This window comes from Macaca mulatta, chromosome 7 (genome assembly GCF_049350105.2).
Source record: "Macaca mulatta isolate MMU2019108-1 chromosome 7, T2T-MMU8v2.0, whole genome shotgun sequence".
In the NCBI taxonomy this organism is placed as follows: Eukaryota; Metazoa; Chordata; class Mammalia; order Primates; family Cercopithecidae; genus Macaca; species Macaca mulatta.
In genome coordinates, this window is record NC_133412.1 from 55,580,052 (window position 1) to 55,595,291 (window position 15,240).

The window sequence follows — 15,240 nt, forward strand, 5'->3', positions numbered from 1 at the left end:
GGCTCCTGCCACCACACCCGGCTAATTTTTGTATTTTTTTGTAGAGACAGGGTTTCACCATGTTGGCCAGACTGGTTTTGAACTCCTGACTTTAAGTGATTGCCCACCTCAGCCTCCCAACACTTTGAACATTTTGATGTTTTTCCTTCCAATCTTTTTTCTTATGTATCTGTTGTTGTTATTATTATTATTATTTAGGGTCTCACTCTGTCACCCACACTGGAGTGCAGTGGCATGATCTCAGCTCACTACAACTTGCACCTCCCGGGTTCAAGCCATTCTCCTGCCTCAGCTTCCAGAGTAGCTGGGATTACAGGCGCCCACGACCATGCGTGGCTAATTTGTATTTTCCGTAGAGACAGAGTTTCACCATGTTGGCCAGGCTCGTCTTGAACCCCTGACCTCAAGTGATCCACCCATTTCTGCTTCCCAATACTTTGAACATTTTTATGTATTTCCTTCCAATCTTTTTTCTTATGTATTTATTTATGATGATGATGATGATGATGATGATGATGATGATGACAGGGTCTCACTCTGTCATCTAGGCTGGAGTGCAGTGGCACTATCATGGCTCACTGCAGCCTCGACTTCCCGGGCTCCAGCAATCCTCCCACCTCAGCCCAGCCTCCCTAGTAACTGGGACCACAGGCACGTGCCACCATGCCCAGCTAATTTTTGTATTTTTGGTAGAGATGAGGTTTTGCCATGTTGCCCCAGCTGGGCTCAAATTCCTAAGATCAAGCAATTCACCTGCCTCAGCCTCCCAAAGTGTTGGGATTACAAGTATGAGCCAACATGTCTGGCCTGTATCTGTTCTTTTAATATAATCCATATACTTTCTCATAAATATTTCATTGATAACTTTGTAATATAATTTTTAAAATAGCTTTCACATACTTTTATTGTTTGTAGAGCTTGTAAAGAAATATTTGATCCTCACGGTATCCCTTTGAGGTAAATAGAATAAGTTTTAGCCCCATTTTGCATATAAGGGTATTGAAGCAGATGCTCCTATAATGCCTCTACTTGGTACTGTAGTAGACTTCTGTTCATGACAGAAGTACTTGCTAACACAGGCAAGTGAGTGCATTTAATGTTGAAAGAACAAAACAAATCGTTCTGTAGACTCTTACTCCCTGGATTTAGTCCTTCCTTCCTGGGCTAAGTGAACCTTTGAACAGCAGTAGGCAATGCTGAAAATACAGATTTTGTCAGATTTTAGTAAGTGCTCTAAACACCCAAGAATCTTGAAGTGATATAATGAAAGTTACAGCAAATGTGGTTTTAAACTTGTTTTTTCTTTTTTGTTTCACCTTGAAAAAAAGAAACAATCAGTAGCTTTTAAATATAAAAGATTAAATCTAACTACTTGTTCTGAATTACTATGGTAGGGTGAGTGAGAACTGAGGCTCTGTGTATGACAGTTGAAGTCTTATCATACTGAGTAGGTTATCAGTGGAGAAATGTTCCTAGGAAACTGTCTTGTAGAACTTAAATGTGTCAAATTTGAATTCTGTGGCTATTTGTAACTTTCTGAAGTCCTGAGCATTGTTACTAGGTTTCAAAGGCAAAATATAGCAAAATAATTCTGAGTTTTTAAATTTCTTTCAGTTTAAACTGTAAGGCATGTTACAATTGTGCCTATTCATCTTGTGAGGAAAGCTCTAAATTTCATCTTGCTGTTCAGAGTAGTAAAGACCACTAGCTGCTTTGCCTCCCTGTGACTAAAGTTTTCTGTCTTCAGCTTTTGGCTGAGGAAATTCCTCTGCCATCGAGTGTCCTCTGTTTTTCTTTTAGGAAATCTTCCTAGGAAGCAAATTTAATTTGTAAGTCAGTTGATTAAAATGAAAAACACTTTGATGGGATTAATTTCCGTTTATTATATTATAGTTTTTATAAATGTTCTTCAATTTTCCTTCTCAAACATGTTGTCTTTTACTTGCAGTCTTCATTGGCTTTTGAAAGGGTAAACGATTTAGGATTTGTTGCCTGTAAAAGAAAGAAACATTCTTTCTACCTCTTCTCTTCAGTGTTGTCTCACAGCTGCAGGTTTGAGCTGAAGAGCCATGTAAAATGTAAGAAAATAGAGGAGCAGTGTTCCTTGAACTAATAAGGACCCTTTCCCTGGAATTATTAACTATGAATTTTATGTTTGAGTTCAGATACTAGGGACCTTTGTTACTTCTGCTTTCTCATACAGTAGTTCCCCTTTATCCATGGGGGTATATCTGAAGACCTCCAGTAGGATGCCCGAAACCATGGATAGTAACAAATCCTATACATATGGTATACATGAATTTCTCTTTCTTCACAATTTCACAGATTTATCTTTACTGTAGATCTTAGCAACCTCAGCATTTGTATTTTTTTCCTTTTGTTAAGTCGGGAACTTTTACCTTTTCGCTTGAAGAAGCACTTTACAGCTTCTCTTTGGCATATCCAAATTGGCAGCCTTACTGCTCTTCTGCTTTGGGACCATTGTGAAGTAAAATAACACCAGCCCTGCGATACTGCCACAGTCGATCCGATAACCTAGAAGGCTGCTAAGTAAGTGACTAATGGGCAGGTAGTGTATACAGCATAGATATGCTGGACAAGGGAAGGATTCCCATCCTGGGTGGGATGGAGCAGGATAGCATGGGATTTCATCACACTACTCCAAACAGTGTACAACTTAAAATTTATGAATTGTTTATTTCGGAAACTTCCCATTTAATATTTTTGGACTGTAGTTGACCACAAGTTAACACACCTGCCAAAGAAAAACGACAGATAAGGGGGGAAATACCATGTATGCTGATTACGTTGCTTTTCGCACACTCCAGCCTTGAATTATATTGTTTTAGAGCTACCTACCTTAGTATGAATCTGGATTTCCAAACACGTAAGGACCCAGAGCTGTGTGGTCCTTCTCAGGTGTTTTCTCAGATGGTGTTTTCTGTTTCCTTCAGCTTTCTAGTGCATCTATGAATTTATTAGGATAATTAACAGTTACTTTAGCCGGTTACCCCACCCATTCAATTCCTGTTTCTCTGTTTTTCTCGTGTATTTAAATAAATACCATTACACACATCAGCCATTACCCTCTTTCCACGTCCCCTACTAGATTATGAACTGTAAAATAATAAGGGTTGTTGGGTTTTTTAAATCTTATTTACCTCTGTATCTTTGATGCCTAACACAGTGACACATGATAAACTGAAAAACATTGTTTTTCAGCTTTAAAAAAAAACTCATAACTCTTCTTGATAAATACATAAATTCCCTTTTCTGATATACCCTGCATGATATACCTTTCATGATATACCTTGGTGTGGTTTTACTCGCACCAAGATGTGAGTAAAAAGTATACATATGTATCTTTACCAAACAAGAACATTAACTTTTTGTACTTTGTGTACTTAACAAGCTTGGTTATGTTTTTTGCTTTTTCTCCAAATACAAAATTGACTGTCACTGAAAACACCTTTTCATATATCACATGGCCTCCTAGAGGGAATAAGGCTTTACTGGCATTCCCTATTCCAGCTTATATGTACCCACCTTTTTACTGTTTCATAGTACACCCATGTCCCAGGAAATTGGGTAAGTACTTTACACTAAGGAAATAATTCCAGGTTTTATTGGATTACTTTAACTCTTAGTTCAGGCACTGGTCCAGAAGTCGTCTTACTTGGGCAATCACCTTCTTGTTTACTAATAATAAAAGCAGTGCTTAGATTGCCTCTGTAGGAAGGGCAACTTGTGACCAACAGGCACCATGAAAAAGCCAACGAGGTGGACTGTGACCTCAAAAGGCAGCACTCTGGTTGAAAAACGACAACTTTTGCTTTGGAAGAGAAAGTGTTTTTTATTTTCCCTGTGTTACACCGTGCTTTACAAAAACTGATATAAAATACTATTCCTCGATGTTTTGGTTTTGTGGAGTTTTTTTCTTCACAACACATTTTGTGTCCTAACATTGACGGTTCTCCATCAAGGTTCAATTGAGGGGGCAAAAGGCATATACAGTGATCCAGTTGCCTAGCAAAAAATCTGAACTGTACCAGTTTCTCTTTTGATGATCTAGTACTTCTGTGATTTTTAAGAAAATACCTGATTTAAGTTTCTAAAATTTTTACTTCAAAAAAATCATATAGTTTCACATAAGGAATTTGGAGAAGAAAATCACAAAGATAGAAGATTAATTTTTGTTTCTAATTCTGGCCTCTTTTTCTCACTTTTTATTTTTCGAAAACAGAGTCTCTACAAGGAAGATAACAGACTGTAAAATTCTACAAAGCAAACCTACACATCACTTAACACCAGACACCATCTGGGTTACATAATGAAGGTGATCAACAAATGTTTGTTGAAATATAAACTCTCTAGGCATTTGCATTAGATGGAGGCTGGATTATTTCTTTTGTGACCAAAATCCCCCACTATATTTAGCTTCAAAAAATTTGTAAGTAGTATATTGTTAGTACAACTCACCCTTTTTTACTAAACTGATTGTAAGACTACAGTTAAAGTATATGCAGGCCACAGTTTATAGATTCTAGTCCTGGTGTTTTTCCCAGTTATTTTGAACTTAGAAACTAGCTTTACCTTCAAAATATATTAAGAATCTGACCACTTCTCACCATCTCTACTACTGCTATTCTGATCTAATTCTTTCAGTTGTTTTGTTGCAGTCGCTTCCCAAATAATTTCCTTACTTTCTCTTTTCCCTCACCACCTTCATTCAGTCTGTTCTCAAAATAGCCAGCCAGAATGATCCTATAAACTGTTAAATTTTATGCCTTATCTGCTGAAAACCTTCCAGTAGCCCTAGTTAGCTTTCAGACCTCATCTCCTTTTGCCACTAGTTTAGTCCAGCCACATTCGCCACCTCCTCAGTCACACCAGGTGGACTCCTTTGCTCTAGTTGTTTCCTCTGCTAGGGCCACTCTTTCTCCACATACATGCATAGTTCTTTCATCTCCTTCAGGGCTTTCCCCAAAGATTATCTCAGTGAAGCCTTTCATGGCCTCTGTATATAAAAAATTGCAGACACCCCCTTTCCTTGAACTGTTCCTAACCTCTTTCCCTGCTCTGTTTTTTCTTGGTACTTCAAAGTATGTATCATTATTCATTTTACTTATTTTATCTTGTTTTTTTGTCTGTTCTAGTACACTGTGAGCTCTATGAGTGCAAGAATCTTTGCCTGTTTTGATGACTACTGTATTCCCAATGCATAGAAAATGCCCAGGATGGTAGATAATATTTGTTGAATGAATGGATCAGTTTCTCTATAGTTTGGTTCCTAGGGTAGCCTACCAACATTTTAAAATAAATAATAAGGCTGGGCGTGGTAGCTCACGCCTGTAATCCCAGCACTTCGGGAGGCTGAGGTGGGTGGATCATGATGTCAGGAGTTCAAGACCAGCCTGGCCGTGATGGTGAAACTCCATCTCTACTTAAAAAAAAAAAAAAAAAAAAAATTAGCTGGGCGTGGTGGCAGGCACCTGTAATCCCAGCCACTTGGGAGGCTGAGGCAGAGAATTGCTTGAACCAGGAGGTGGGAGTTGCGGTAAGCAGAGATCAAGCCACTGCACTTCAGCCTGGGCGACAGAACGAGACTCATATCAAAAATAAATAAAATAAAATAAAATAAAAATCAATAATAGTCATAGGAGTCTGGGCTATCAGTTTTAGGTCTAGAGAGCCATATTTTCTGTCCACCCCCACCCTGGTGCCCAGCCAAACACACCCCTCCTTATGCCCTTCTCTTGAAGCAGCAAGCCTTATGTTTAGACCCTAATTGTCTCTCCGTACCCCAACCCTCCCCCAAAACCTAAGTATTTAATTACTCCCAAATTGCCTCTTCTCTCTCCTCATCTTTTTCCCTCTCATCTCTCATATAAAAACCTACGGTGAAAGAGTTTTTAACTGAACCCCAGTTAACTGCCTGGCAAGATTAGCCAGTGTTCTCATTCCCACTGTAAAACATATTGATTAATGTCCACAGCCCACTGATTGCTTTTAGCTAAACGTTCACAGCTGGTAGACTACTCTCTAGTAAGCCTCTTTTCCTTCCTCCAGTTAAATTGTATGCATATCAAAGTCAGTTGTGTTTATTCCCAAACCTCTTTATACCAGTTCTCTAGCATAATAAAATATATAATTATAATATTCTAAATATATAATATGGTAATTTAAAAATGAATGAATGTTATATTTTAGAGTGCTTTTAGATTCACAACAAAAGTGAGCAGAAAGTACAGAGACTTCCCATATATTCCCTGTCCCCCCGCACACACACAGCCTCCCCAACTATCAATATCCCTGGCACCAGAATGCTGCATTTGTTACAATCAATGAACCGGTATTAACACATCATCACCATAGTTTACATAGTGTCCATCACTCTTGGTGTTGGACAATCTGTGACTTTTGACAGATTTATAATGACATGTATCCACCATTGTATCACATAGAAAGTTTCACTGCCCTAAAAATCAGGTGTTCCACCTATTCATCCTACTCCCCTGGCAACCACTAGTCTTCTTACTGTCTCCATAGTTTTGCCTTATCCAGGATGTCAAATAGGTGGATGGATTTACAACATGTGGGTGGGGTTTTCCTTATCCAAAATGCCTGGGACCAGAAGTGTTTCAGGCTTCAGATTTTTTCAGATTTTTGAATATTTGTATACACAGAATCAGATAATGTTGGGAATGAGACCCAAGTCTAAACAGGAAATGCATTTATGTTTTATCCATTTACCTTACACATGGCTTGAAGGTAATTTTATAACAATGATTTTATTAATTTTGTGTATGAAACAAAGTTTGTGTACATTGAACCATGAGAGAGCAAAGGTGTCACTCAGCCACCCACATGTACAGTCTGTGATTGTTTGGCATCACCATTATTCCTGATTCTGAATTCATGTGCTACCAATAAGCAAATCATTTTCTTACACTGATTTGCACATAAGCACTTAACAGTAAAAAATGTGACATACCATTATTACAGTGAAAAATAATGTGTTCAGGGTAAGCAGCACAGTAGTATCACCAGTGCACCTGTGCCAGCTGTTAACAACAAACAATGGCAAGTTGAATAAACTAAATAGCATGTGCCAGTGTTTTTATTGTGACCCATGAGGTGAAGTCCCATGTGGAATTTTTGTGTTTTGTATTTTCATACAATGAAGGAGAGCTCTTGTTCCACATCCTTGCCAGCATTTGGTGGTATCAGTGTTTGGGATTTAGGGCATTCCAATAGGTGTGTAGTGGTAACTCGTTATTGTTTTAATTTCCTCTTGGGTCATCAAGTGGGCCCTCAGGAAATTTCAGATTTTGGAGCATTTTGAATTTCTGATTTTCAGATTAGGGATGCTCAATTTTTATAGCCTTTTCAGATTGACTTCTTTCACTTAGTGTAATATGCACTAAGTTTCCTCCATGTCTTTTCATGGCTTCATAACTCATGTCTTTTTAGCAGTGAATAATATTCTGTTATCTGAATGTATCACAGTTTAGCACTCACTTACTGAAGGACATCTTGGTTATGCCCAAGTTTTGGCAATTATGAATAAAGCTACTATAAACATCTGTGTGCAGGTTTTTGTGTGTACATATGTTTTCCATTCATTTGGGTAAATACTAAGCTAAGAAGTGCAATTGCTGGATTGTATGGCAAGAGTGTGTTTAATTTTGTAAGAAACTGCCAAACTGTTTTTTGAAATGTCTATACTGTTTTGTATTCCCACATAACGAAGGAGAGTTCCTGTTGCTCCACATCATTGTCAGCATTTAGTGGTGTTAGTGTTTGGGATTTTGGCCATTCTAATAGGTGTGTAGTGGTAGCTCATTATTGTTTTAATTTGCAGTTATAGTTGGCCCTATGTATCCTTGGGTTCTGCATCCACAAATTCAATCAATTTGGGGTGGAAAATACAGTATTCGAGAGACACAGAACCTGTGGATACAGGGCCGACTTTTTGTAGTCATGGGTTTTGCAGGGCCAATTGTGGGACTTAAGCATCTACAAATTTTGGTATACACAGGAATCCTGGAATCAATCCCACATGGGTATTAAGGGACAACTACACCTAATGACATATGATGTTGAACATCTTTTCATATGCATAATTACTATCTGTATATCTTCCCTTTTTTTGAAACAGTGTCTCACTCTGTCGCCCAGGATAGAGTGCAGTAGCGCAGTCATGGCTCACTGCAGCCTCGACCTCCCAACCTCCTGGGCTTAAGTGATCTTCTCACCTCAGTCTCTCTAGTAGCTGAGACTACAGATGCATGCCACCATGCCTGGCTAATTTTTGTGTTTTTTGTAGAGATGGAGTTTTGCCATGTTGCCCAGGCTGGTCTCAAGACCCTGGGCTCTGCCTGGGCCCTGGGCTCCCTCACCTCCACCTCCGAAAGTGCTGGGACTACCGGCATGAGCCATCATACCCAGCCCAAGTATCTGTATGTCTTCTTTGGCGAAGTCTGTTCAGGGCTTTGGCCCATTTTGGGTTATTCATTTTTTTGTCTAGATTTAAGCATCCTTTGTACATTTTGGATAACAATTATTTATCAGATGTGTCTTTTGCAAATATTTTCTCTCAGTATGTGGCTTATCTTCTCATTTCTTGATGTGTCTTTCTCACAGCAACATTTTTTAATTTTAATGAATTCTAATTTATCAATGTTTTTTTCATGGATTGTTCCTTTGTTGTCATATCTAAAATAACATTGACATAATCATCTGGGTTATCTCCTATATTATTATGTTATCATCTAGGATCTTGTAGTTTTGTGGTTAACATTTAGGGCTGTGATTCATTTTTAGTTAATTTCTGTGAAGGGGGTAAGGTCTGTGTCTAAATTCATTTTTTTGCATATAGATGTCCAGTCGTTCCAGCACCATTTGTTGAAAAGACCATCTTTGCTCAATTGTATTGCCTTTATATTTGCTCCTTTGTCAAAGATCAGTTGCCTATATATATGTGGGTCTACTTCTGGGCTTTCTGTTCTGTTCTATTAATCTATTAACATTTTCTTTCACTGATACTACATTGTCTTGATTATAGTATGGTATGTCTTTAAGTCAGGTGGTGTCAGTCCTCCAACTTTGCTCTTCTCCTTCAGTATCGAATTGATTATGCTGAGTCTTTTGCTGCTCCATATAAACTTTAGCATCTGTTACCAGTAGCCACAAAATAACTTGCAGAGATTTTGATTGGTATTGCATTGAATTGTTATTGCATTAAATTGAATTGATAGATTAAGGTGATGAGAACTGACATCTTGACAATATTGAGTCTTCCTACCCATCAGCATGGAATGTCTCCACTTACTTAGTTCTTCTTTGATATCTTTCAACAGAGTTTTGTAGTTTTCGTCATCTAGATCTTGTATATATTTTGTTAGTTTATATATAACTAAGTATTTCATTTTGGGAGGTGCTAATGTAAATGGTAATATGTTTTTATTTTCAAATTTCACTTGTTCATTGCTGGTATATAAGAAAGCAGTTGACTTTTGTACCTTAAACTTTTATCCTGCAACCTTGCTATAATTGCTTATTAGTTCTAGGAAGTTCCCCCCCCCCCAATACTTTCAGATTTTCTCCATATAAACTCATGTCATTTGCAAGCAAAGTGAGTTTTGTTTGTTTCCAATCTGTATACTTTTTATTTCCTTTTCTTTTTTCTTTTTCTTTTTTTTTTTTTTTTTTTGAGACGAAGTTTTCGCTCTTATTGCCCAGGTTGGAGTGCAGTGGCGCTACTTCAGCTCACTGCAACCTTCACCTCCCAGGTTCGAGCGATTCTTCCACCTAAGCCTCCCAAGTAGCTGGGATTACAGGTGACTGCCACCACATCCAGCTAATTTTTTATATCTTTAGTAGACACGGGGTTTCTCATGTTGGCCAGATTGGTCTCAAACTCCTGACCTCAGGTGATCTGCCCGCCTCAGCCTCCCAAAATACAGGGATTACAGGCATGAGCCTGGCCTTTTATTTCCTTTTCTTATCTTACTGGATCAGCTAGTACTTCCAGTACAATGTTGAAAAGCAGTGGTAAGAGGGGACATTCTTGCCTTAATGGGAAGCTTTGAATTTCTTGCCATTAAGTATGATGTTAGCTAGAGGTTTTTTGTAGAGATTCTTCATCAAATTGAGAAAGTTCTCTTTTCCTAGTGTGCTCAAGTTTGTCTGTTTTTAATGAATGGGTGTTGATTTTTGTCAAATGCTTTTTCTACATCTATTGATACGGTCATGTGACTTTTTTTCTTTAGCCTATTGATGTGATGGATTACATTAATTGAATTGTAAAATATTATAGGAAAAAGAATCCTGGAAAGATTCTGCACTCAGATTGCTTTTTAAGTTCTTGTTATATTTTAAAAATCTGAAACTAGAAATTATAGGCAGGACATTCTGGATGTGGAAAATGCAATGTTATAGGACTCCGATTAGTGGATGAATACGCGAAGGAAAGGCTTTGGACCTACATAAAAAGATTGGTGAATGGAAAAATATTAATGTTTTTAATTAAAATATTTAAGTGCATTTTTTTTTCTGATTCCTTCAATCAACTTTTTCAGTTAACCAGCAGCTAATTGTTTGGCTAAGTGAACTTCTACTTTACTTCCTCCTATCCAGCTGGATCTCTGATATTGGGTGTCTACTTGGTTGAACTTCTGGGTTTTTGCTTTCAAAGAGTTTGCTAGTAAGGCAGTAGAATCTTAGTTGATGAAATTTTTAGGCAGTATAAAGAAGTGAAAAAACTTTTGACTAAAAGCAAAAACAGTTGCAGGGAAAGGTTCTGGGGACTCACTGAGAAGACTTGCCTTACCAAGCGGTCTTTCACAAAAGTCTCTTCTTTCTTTTTCTGCTTAGAGTGTTCTCCTGTCCCCAACCATTCCTTTTTGCTTAACCTACTACTACTCCTATTCTTAGAAGAGATCCCAATCTTATATGTCTATAAAACAGCACAGGTAATGTAAATGAGTGAAGTGAGCAGAGTGGAGACTATGTTAGAGACAGCTGTTACCCAGGACCAACCAAATGTTGCCTTTGTTGGATGTAGGCTGGTTTGGGCAGATTTTTTTTAATAAAGGAATTCAAAGATTTGTCTTATAACTGCCCATTTTTCTATATTGGCAACTTATTCAAATATTTTAAAAAATACATTGCAGACTCCCCCAAAAATGTGCATGTTGAATGAGGCCTGTGGGCTTCCAGTTTATAGACTCTACTTTTTAAAGCACTCTCAGGCAGCTTTTTCCTGTCGTAGTATTTGTGTATATTTGTGTACGTCAGTATTGCATTTAGCATGTTTTTTAATGATTATTTCCCATCTACTGAAAGTGAATTATACCTTGAGGGCAGTATCCATATAGACAACATACTACTCATATTTAAATTTCCAGCCCTAGTATAGTGCCTAGTATTTGGTTAATTTCAATCAGTGTTTGGGTAAATGAACAAGCAGACACATTTGTTAGTTTTCCTCTTTTTTTTTTTTTTTTTTTTTTTTTTTTTTGAGACGGAGTTTCGCTCTTGTTGCCCAGGCTGGAGTGCAATGGCACAATCTCGGCTCACCACAACCTCCGCCTCCCAGGTTCAGGAGATTCTCCTGCCTCAGCCTCCCAAGTAGCTGAGATTACAGTCATGTACCACCACGCCAGGCTAATTTTCTATTTTTAGCAGGGTTTCTCCATGTTGTTCAGGCTGGTCTCGAACTCCCGACCTCAGGTGATCCACCCGCCTCGGCCTCGGTGCAGTGTCGCGATCTTGGCTCACTGCAAGCTCCGCCTCCTGGGTTCATGCTATTCTCCAGCCTCAGCCTCCTGAGTAGCTGGGACTACAGGCGCCTGCTACCACGCCCGGCTAATTTTTGTATTTTTAGTAGAGATGGGGTTTCACCGTGTTAGCCAGGATGGTCTCAATCTACTGACCTCGTGATCCGCCCGCCTCGGCCTCCCAAACTGCTGAGATTACAGGCGTGAGCCACTGCACCTGGCCCAGTTTTCCCTTTTTTACTGGGTAAGAGATTGAAGTCACTTGAGTAAATGTTGAACAAAATTGATGTTAAAGATTCAATACTTAGACATGAATATCTAACATAAATGGAAAGTTGAAAATTCTAGTACAGAATATACATCAATTAGCCATGTTCACTAAAGTAGACATGAACACTGACTCCATTTTTTGAAGATAGTCTCGCTCCTTACAAATAATAAAGGAGAATGTATATATGAAGAAACATTTAGAGAGTGTATTGAGTGTCCCCCAGTTTCAGAGTTAATCCATTTAAAAGATACATAATCTGCAAAAGTGCCTGCTTGAGCAATAAATAAATACTAATTGAATGAGGAGCCTCCTTCAGTTGAGGGGTAAGGTGTGGCTTTAGGCAAAGTCTGGCCACAATATTATGATGAAGCTATGAAATCAAATGTATATTTAACAAACGCCCATGATATGCTCAAAACTGGAGTGGGGGAAATTTAAAGGTAAACAAGGCACTGTTCATAACGTAACAAAACATATAACTAAGGTTTAGAAAAGGCAAGTGTAGTACAGTGAGTCAAGTATTATGATGGGTGTTTAGTACAGAATGCTCTGGTAGTACATAAAAGAGGCATCTGATACATTCTTGATTGATCCAAGAACACGTACTGAAAGAAGACACATCTAAGGTGAGATGTGAAGGATAAGAAAGTATAATTGGCCAGACAAGAGAGACTGGGGTACTAGGAAGTATTCCAACCAAAGACAACAAGTGGCAGTTGCAGATGTAGAGGTCAGAGAATATGGTGCGTTTTCTCAGAATGAATCAAAGACATAAATGTAAGAGCTGAAATTATAAAGCTCTTAGAAGAACACATAAGGGTAAATCTTCACAACCTTTGATTAGGCAGTAGTTTCTTAAATATGACACCTAAAGCACAAGCAACCAAAGAAAGAAAAATAATTTGTACTTTAAAGTTAAAAATGTTTATACTTCAAAGAATACTATCAAAGTGAAAAGACAACCCAGAGAATGGGAGAAAATATTTGAAAATAGTATATCTGATAAGTGTCTAGTATCTACAATATAAAATGAACTCTTGCAATTTTGCAATAACAATACAATTTTTTAAATGGGCAAAGGAGGGTGAGTGTGGTGACTCACACCTGTAATCTCAACACTTTGGGGGACTGAGGTGGGTGGATCTCTTGAGGCCAGGAGTTTGAGACCAGCCTGGCCAACAGGGCGAAACCCTGTCTCTACTAGAAATACAAAAATTAGCTGGGCATGGTGGTGCATACCTGTAATCCCAGCTACTACTTGGGAGACTGAGGCACAAGAATCGCTTGAACCCAGGAGGTAGAGGTTGCAGTGAGCCAAGATCACACCAGTGCACTCTGGCATGGACAACAGAATGAGACTCTATCTAAAAAAAAGCACACACACAAAACACAATTTGAAATAGGATTTGAATAGACAGTTCTCCAAAAAAGATATACAAATGCACAATATGCATAAGAAAAGATGCTTAACATCAGTACTCATTAGGAGAATACAAACCAAAATCACAATGACATACCACTTCACATCTACTAGGATGGCTGTAATAAAAAAGACAATACCAAGTGTGCTGAGGATATGGAGAAATTGGAACCCTAATACATTACTAGTGTGAATGTAAAATGGTAGAGGTGCTTTGAAAAACAGTTTGATTTATCCTCAAAATATTAAACATGGTGGTACCAGATGTTCCAGCAACTCCACTCCTAGGTATATGCCCAAGAGAATTGAAAACATGTCCACACAAAAATTTATACACAAATATTCATAAGCAGCAGCATTCATAATCGCCAAAAATTAGAAACAACCCAAGTCTATCAACTGATATGTAGATCAACAAAATGTGCAATAGCCATCCAGTATAATATTATTCAGCCATAAAATGAAATGAAATACTGATACATGCTACAATGTGAACCTTGAAAACTTTATGCTAAGTGAGAGTAGCCAGACACAAAAGGCCACATATTGTATGATTCTGTTTATATGAAATATCAGAATAGGTACATTTATAAAGACAGAAAGTAGGCAGGCATGATGGCTAACACCTGTAATCCCAACAGTTCGGGAGGCTGAGGCAGGAGGATTGCTTGAGGCCAGGAATTCAAGACAGCCTGGGCAGCATAGCAAAACCCTATTTCTACAAAAAAAATTAAAAATTAGGCAGGCATGGTGGCACAAGCCTGTGGTCCTAGCTACTCAGGAGGCTGAGGCAGAGAGATCACTTGAGACAAGCAGTTTGAGGCTTCAGTGAGCTATGATTGTGCCACTGCATTCCAGCCTGGGTGACAAAGCAGGACCCTGTGTCTTTAAAAAAAAAAAAAAAAAAAAAAGGTAGATTAGCAGTTGCCCAGGCCTAGGAGGACTAGTAGGAAGGGAGAATTGGGATTGAGAATTGGGATTGTTTGCTAAAGGATATTGTGTTTCTTTTTGGGATGATGAAAATGTTCTAAAATTGGTTAGGGTGTTGGTTGCACAACCTTGTAAATACATTAAAAACCACTGAGTTGTATGTAGTAAAGGGGGGAACTTTATGGTATATCAATTATGTCTTCTAAAAAAGGCAACTTAGTATGCTTTTTGGCATGAGTTGGGGTTGAGGAATATGAAAAGATAATGCTGACTGAGTTGGAGGGATTTGGGTGAGTTTGGTTGAAAAGCTTTGACAGAGATAATATGGCAGTTGGGAAATATCCTAAGAACATATAGTGATTACTAAGAGCATAGAGGGCCCAGTTGTGATTGGATGCCATACATTTATAGTAATACTCTCTATTTTGTCTTTTTTTTTTTCTGCGTCATCTTGAGCCAAAACTTAAGAGTTGATCTACTTCTGGTGTATAGAAAGATATAGTACAAGAGAATTGAGTGCTGGCAAAAGAACATTTGCAGTGTAGCCGTCGAAGCTAAGCTGGACAGAGAAGGGGAAATCAAGGGCCATAAGAATAGAGGTTTGCATGTTTAAAGGTCAGTTGTAATAGGAGAATTAAGAGAGCTGAAATGATGGGAGATGGTGGTAAGAGATTTTTGGGTATGAGGTTGATAAACCAAGCAACCTGATGTTTTAAAGGAACCAAGGGTTTTGCATAAAGCCTGTAGCATGGAAAATGAAATGGGCAGAATCTCACCTCTCAATTCTGAGGTGTATGGTTGGAGAGGGAGTGGTGGGGAAGGAATATGCTGCATCT

General features: G+C 38.3%; 1 protein-coding gene and 1 long non-coding RNA gene across 4 annotated transcripts in view; one reads left to right on the forward strand and one right to left on the reverse strand.

The window, feature by feature from the left end:
- The window catches only part of HMG20A (high mobility group 20A), a 69,707-nt gene that overhangs the window by 23,394 nt on the left and 31,073 nt on the right, over window positions 1-15,240 (forward strand). Inside the window, exon 1 of one of the 3 annotated variants that reach the window (XM_015142769.3) lies at window positions 4,240-4,336. The exons of the other annotated variants lie outside the window; for them this stretch is intronic. The gene's annotated coding sequence lies outside the window, so the exon portion shown is untranslated. Of the gene's footprint in view, window positions 1-4,239; window positions 4,337-15,240 lie in introns of those variants that run through there. 3 annotated transcript variants of the gene reach the window in all.
- LOC144330021 (uncharacterized) lies at window positions 11,487-14,385 on the reverse strand. The gene is made up of 2 exons (XR_013395829.1): window positions 13,157-14,385; window positions 11,487-11,670 (listed from the first exon to the last, which is right to left on the reverse strand). It is a non-coding gene; the product is annotated as an uncharacterized LOC144330021 (long non-coding RNA).